The following is a 6,518-nucleotide window of genomic DNA, read 5'->3' as shown; positions in this document are numbered from 1 at the left end:
GATAATATCAATATGTCTACCAGGAAGACCAATTAATACAAGCATTACTCAAATTTATGCACCAATCACTAAAGCCAAAGATGAAGAAGTTGAAGATTTTTACCAATTTATGCAGTCTAAAATGGACCAAATATGCAATCAAGATGTATAAATAATTACTGGTGATTGGAATGGAAAAGATGGAAATAAGAAAGAAGCATTGGTAGTCAGCATATATGGCCTTGGTTATAGAAATGACACCAGAGATCTCATGACAGAATTTTACACAACCAATGACTAATTCAATAGAAATATCTTTTTTCCAACAACATAAATGATGACTATATATGTGGACCTCACCAGATGGAATACACAGGAATCAAATCAACTACATCTGTGGAAAGGGGAGACAGAGAAGCTCAATATCATCAGCCAGAACAATGCCAGGGGCCAACTGTGGAACAGACTATCAATTGCTCATATGCAAGTGTACGTTGAAGCTGAAGAAAATTAAAACAAGTCCACATGAGCCAAAATATGACCCTGAGTATATTTAGAGACTATCTCAAGAATAGATTTCATGCATTGAACACCGGTGACTGAAGACCAGATGAGTAGTGGGATGACATCAAGGATGTCATACGTGAAGAAAGAAAATGGTCTTTGAAAACACAGGAAAGGTAGAGAAGACCAAAATGGATGCCAGAAGAGACTCTGATACTTGCTCTTCAATGGAGAGTAGCTATCACAAATGGAAGAAATGAAGAGATAAAAGCTGAACATAAGATTTCAAAGGGCAGCTCGAGAGGATAAAGTAAAGTATTATAATGAGAAGTGCAAAGAATTGGAGTTGGAAAATCAAAGGGGAAGAACACACTCAGTGTTTCTCAAGCTGAAAGAACTGAAAAAAAAAAAAAAAATCCAAGTCGCAACTTGTGATATTGAAAGATCTATGGGCAAAATATTGAATGATGCAGGAAGCATTAAAAGAAGATGAAAGGAATACATAAGGCCATTGTATCAAAAAGAACTGGTCTGTGTTCAACCATTTCAGGAACTAGCATATGATCAAGAACAAATGGTTTTGAAGAAGTCCAAGCTGCACTGAAAGCATTTGTAAAAAACAAGGAACAGGAATTGACAGATTACCCATTGAGATGTTTCAATAAATGGATGCAGCACTGGAGGCACTCAGTGAGTTATGCCAAGAAATTTGAAAGATAACTACCTGGTCAACTGACTGGAAGAAAGCCATATTTGTACTCATTCAAAGAAAGGTGATTCAACAGAATGTAGAAATTATAGAACCATATCATTAATATCACAAGTAAAATATTCCTGAAGATAATTCAAAAATGGTTGCAGCAGTACATTGACAGGAAGCTGACAGAAATTCAAGTTGGATTCAGAAGAGGGCATGGACCGAAGGATATTGTTGCTGATGTTAGATGGATCTTGGCCGAGAGCAAAGAATACCAGGAAAATGTTTACCTGTGTTTTATTGACAATGCAAAGGCTTTCAGCTGTGTGGATCATAACAAATTACGGAAAATATTGCTAATAATGGGAATCCCAGAACACTTAATTGTACCCATGAGAAACCTGTACATGGACCAAGAGGCAGTCATTTGAACAGTACAGGAGGATACCACAGGGTTTTAAATCAGGAAAGGTGTGTTTCAGGGGTGTATCTTTCATCATACTTATTCAATTTGTATGCTGAGCAAATAATCTGAGAACCTGGGCTATATGAAGAAGAACACGGCATCATGATTGGAGGAAGACTCATTAAAAATCTGTGATATGCAGATGAAAGCAAAGAAAACTTGAAGTGCTTACTGATGAAAATCAAAACTATAGCCTTCAGTATGGATTACTCCTCACCATAAAGCAAACAAAAATCTTCACAACTGGACAAATAAGCAACATCATGATCAGTGAAGAAAAGATTGAAGTTTTCCAGGATTTCATTTTACTTTGATCAATTATCAACACACATAGAAGCAGCAGTCAAGAAATCCAGTGATGTATTGCATTGGGCGATACTTCTACAGAAGACCTTTTTAAAATGTTAAAGAGCAAAGATGTCACTTTGAAGACGAAGGTGCACCTGACTCAGGCTATAGTATTTTCAGTACCTTCATATGCATGTGAGAGCTGGACAATGAATAAGGAAGACCACAGGAGATTTGTTGCATTTGAATTGTGGTGTTAGTGAAGAATATTGAATGTACCATGAACTGCTAGAAGAACAAACAAATCTGTGTTGGAGGAAGCACAGTTGGAGTGCTCCTTAGAATGAGAATGGCCAGACTTTGTCTCTCATACTTTGATGATGTTGTCAGAAGGGACCAGACCATGGAGAAGGATATCATGCATGGTAAAGTAGGTTAGCGAAACAGTGGAAGACCCCTAATGAGATGGATTGACACAGTGGCTGCAACAATGGGCTCAGGCATAGCAATGAGTATAAAAATAGTGCAGGACCAGGAAGTGTTTTTTTTCTGTTGTACCTAGGGTCACTTTGAGTTTAAACCAACCCAACAACACCTAACAACAAAAACAATGGTTACTAGTAGTTACCAGAGTTACCGGTGGTTACCAGGAGTAGGGAATGATAGGGGAATCATCTTTAGGGCAGTAGTAAATTTTTGTCCAGGAGCTCTGGTAGCTTAGCGCCTAAGGCACTTGACTGTTAACCAGAAGGCTGGCGGTTCAAACCCACCAGCCACTCCTCAGAAGGAAGATGGGACAATCTCCTTCCATAGTGATACTGCCTCGGCAACCCAATGAGGGGTCGCTATGAGTCGTGTCCGACTTGACGGCACATAACAACAACAACAATAAATTTTTGTCCATGGTGACAGGACACTTGGCATTGACTAAAGATAATGGTTACATAACTACTGTCACTGATATCACTAAGCTGTTGTTGTTGTTGTTATGTGCCATAAAGTCAGACCCGACTCACAGCAACCCCTTCTTGGGTTTCCAAGACAGTATTGCTACGGAAGTAGATTGCCCAACCTTTCTTCTGAGGAGTACTCCAGAAAAATAAAGGGGGAGCAAATCTACAAATATAGTGTTATATATAATTTTATAATAATTTTTAAAAGCAATTGAAAAACAAAAGAGGCAGCAGTTGTTCATATTACTTAGATACAACCAAATACCACATGGGATTAGTTTTCTTGTTTCAAAGCTTTAGGGTCACGGTTCATTGTTCTATCCAGTCCCTTGGCCTCGTGTTATCTTTAAAGGCTCTGTTCTACCTCCTAGTCAGTGATTAGTGCCTGAGGTCTTAAAAGCTTGTGAGACCACCTAAGATATAAAAATTGGTCTGTAGTTGCCTGGAGCAGCAAAGAAAGAAGGATACCCAGGAATCAGATAAAGAAATGAATTGCAAGTCTAACTGCATTCATGAATTCTTTTCCATGAGACCAGTAGAAATGGATCATGCATAGCTACCATTGCTGAATGTTTTGATCAAGGAACCAATAGATAGATCACGGTCCATACACATTTTGTTTCATGACACTAATTGTAATCCCCATATTGTAATCACTCTCGTCCCACATTCCCCCTGTGATTACCTTCTCCCTGTATCTTTCTTTCCTATGCATTCCTGCCCTCTGAGCTATCTTACTGTGCAAATACTGCCCTTCTGATCTCCCATGATTGATTATTCTACCTGGTGTAAATATGCACCTTACACATCTGTCCATCATTTAGCTGGAAGCCATGGGAGTGAGTTTAATTCCAGGCCCAAAGGGTGACTATGGACCATAGTCTCAGGGTTTTTGCCAGTCTCTTATCAGACCAGTAAGCCTGGTCTTTTTTATGATTTTGAGTTTTGTTGCACATTTTTTCTCCCACTTTATCCAGGACCTGTTTTGATCCCTTTCCGAAGGGTAGCTGGGCTAGATCCTGATCCAAAGCAGAAAAAATGTGGGACAGACCTTCCAATTATCATGGAAACCAGACTTACTAGATTCACTGAGACCAGGTGAACCCCAAAATCTATTGCCTGAAAAAAATTTTTAAACCTTGAACTGAAACTATCCCATGAAATCATTTTAAAAATAAACAATAGCTTAGCTCAATTAACAAAGAATATTTGCCTTAAGCATTGCATGCACTCTTTTCGAGAATTATCTATATGGGATAAAATTGACAACAGTAACTCTAATGCACAGATGAGAATTTTAAGGGACAGAAAGTCGAAATTAAGAGTTGTGATACAATATGGGGAGAGAGAGAGAGAGAGAATGGTGACAAAATGTGAAGGTTTTGTGAAAGACAAAATTTGTGTCCTTGAACTGATGTATGTTCGTTAGGTATATTTTCACCAAAAATAAATTTATAAAGGGAACCAAACAGAATTATTGGAACTAAAAAATAAAATAAATTAAGATCTCTCTGAGGGGCACACAAACAGATTTGAACTGGCAAAAGAAAGAATCAGCAAACTAGAAAACAATTGCAATTATAGAGTCTGAGGGCAAAATAAGAAAAAAGAATGAAGAAAAGTGAATAGTGCCTAGGGAAATGGTGGGACAACATCAAGCAAATCAACATACATATCATAGGGGTACCAAGAGGAGAAAGAAAAGAGGAAGGGAGAGGAAGAATATCTGAAGGAATATGGCAGAAAACTCTCCAATTTTGACATGAATCTACATATACAAGAAGCTCAATTAACTCCAAGTAGGATAAACTCAAAGAAATCCACACCAAGACACATAATCAGACTCTTGAAAACCAAAGATAAGAGAGAATCTTGAAAGCGACAAGAGAGAAATGAATCATAACACGTAATGAACCCTCAGTAAGATTAAGTGTTGATTTCTCCTCAGAAACCTTGAAGGCCAGAAGGCAGTGGAATGACATGGTTGAAGTGCTAAAAGAAAATAACTATCAACCAAAATTTTCTATATCTGGCAAAAGTTTCCTTCAAGAATGAGGGTGAAATTAAGACATTCCCAGGTACACAAAAATTGAGGGAATTTGTTATGACTAGAGACTCGACGGCACATAACAACAACAACAACAAAGATGTACCCTACAAGAAATGCTAAAGGAACTTCTTCAGATTGAAATGAAAGGACACTAGGCAGTAATTTGAAGACATACATAGAAAAAAAAAATTTCCAGTACAGGTAATTTCATGGGCACATATAAGGGCTAGTTTTATGGTATCTTTGGTTTGTAACACTAGTTGTTCTATCTTACATGGTTTAAAATGAAAAATGCATTAAAAAAAATAAGTATAAATGTATGATATGGGTGAAGGGACTTAAGAAAGAAAAAAAGATTAGCTATTAGTTGATAGTTTTTGAAGCTAGGTTGTGGGCACATGGAGGTTCATTGTACTAGTCTTTGTTTCTGTTTGAAATATTTTATAATAAAATAATTAATGTTATTGGGCACATACTGTGTAAAGATACAATTTGTTGTCATAACAACATAAAGGGGAGGAGTAGTGTAGGAATAGAGTTTTTGTATGTTATTGAAGTTAATTTTGTATCAGTTTAAACCAGGTTGTTATAAATTTAAGATATTAAATTCAATCTCCATTGTAATCACAAAGACAATATCTTTAAAAGATACACAAAAGGAAAGAAGAAAATCCAAATAGTCTATTACAGAAAATCAACTAAACACAGAAGAAGGCAATATTGGAGGAAATGAGGGACATGAAAGGCATAACACAAGAGAAACAAATAGCAAAAGGATAGAAGTAAGTCCTTTCTTGTCAGTAATTACTTTAAATGTAGATAGATTAACTCCACTCAAAGACATAGATTGACAGATGGGTGTAAAAGACATGGTCAATCCCTCTACTATCTACAAGAGACACACATTAGACCTAAACACACAATTAAAGGACTAGAAAAAAATATCCATGCAAATAGTCACCAAAAGAGAGCTGAAGTGGCTTTATTAATAACAGACAAAATAGACTTAAATCAAAATCTGTTATAAGAAACAAAGAAAGACATTACATAATGATAAAAGAATTAATTCATCAAGAAGGCATAATAACTATAACTATGCACCTAACAACTTTAAAAAAATTCTCCATCGATGAGTCAGATCCGATTCATAGCGACCCCTCCTTGGGTTTCTGAGGTGGTATCACTACAGAAGTAGATTGCCCAATCTTCTTCTGAGGAGTGTTTGGTGGGTTTGAAACTGCCAGCCTTCTGGTTAGCAGTCAAAAGCCTTAGGCACTATGCCACCAGAGCTCCTATGCACCTAACAACAGAGCCTCAAAATATATGAAGTAAATACTAACAGAATTTAAGGAGAAATGAACAGTTCTACAATGATGACTGGAGACTCAATACTACATTTTACATAATAGATAGAACATAATAGAAAGAAGATCAATAAGGAAATACTGGATTTATAAGGAAGGCTGGGCAATCCTACTTCCGTAGTGATACTGCCTCGGAAACCCAAGGAGGGGTCGCTATGAGTCGGGGCCGACTCGATGGCATATAACAACAACAACAACAACATACTTTGCTACTAGT

The sequence above is a fragment of the Orycteropus afer genome, unplaced genomic scaffold (assembly GCF_000298275.1).
Source record: "Orycteropus afer afer isolate SDZICR_OR568_19922 unplaced genomic scaffold, OryAfe1.0 scaffold00198, whole genome shotgun sequence".
NCBI classification, from domain to species: Eukaryota; Metazoa; Chordata; class Mammalia; order Tubulidentata; family Orycteropodidae; genus Orycteropus; species Orycteropus afer.
Note: the sequence above shows the minus strand (reverse complement) of the source record.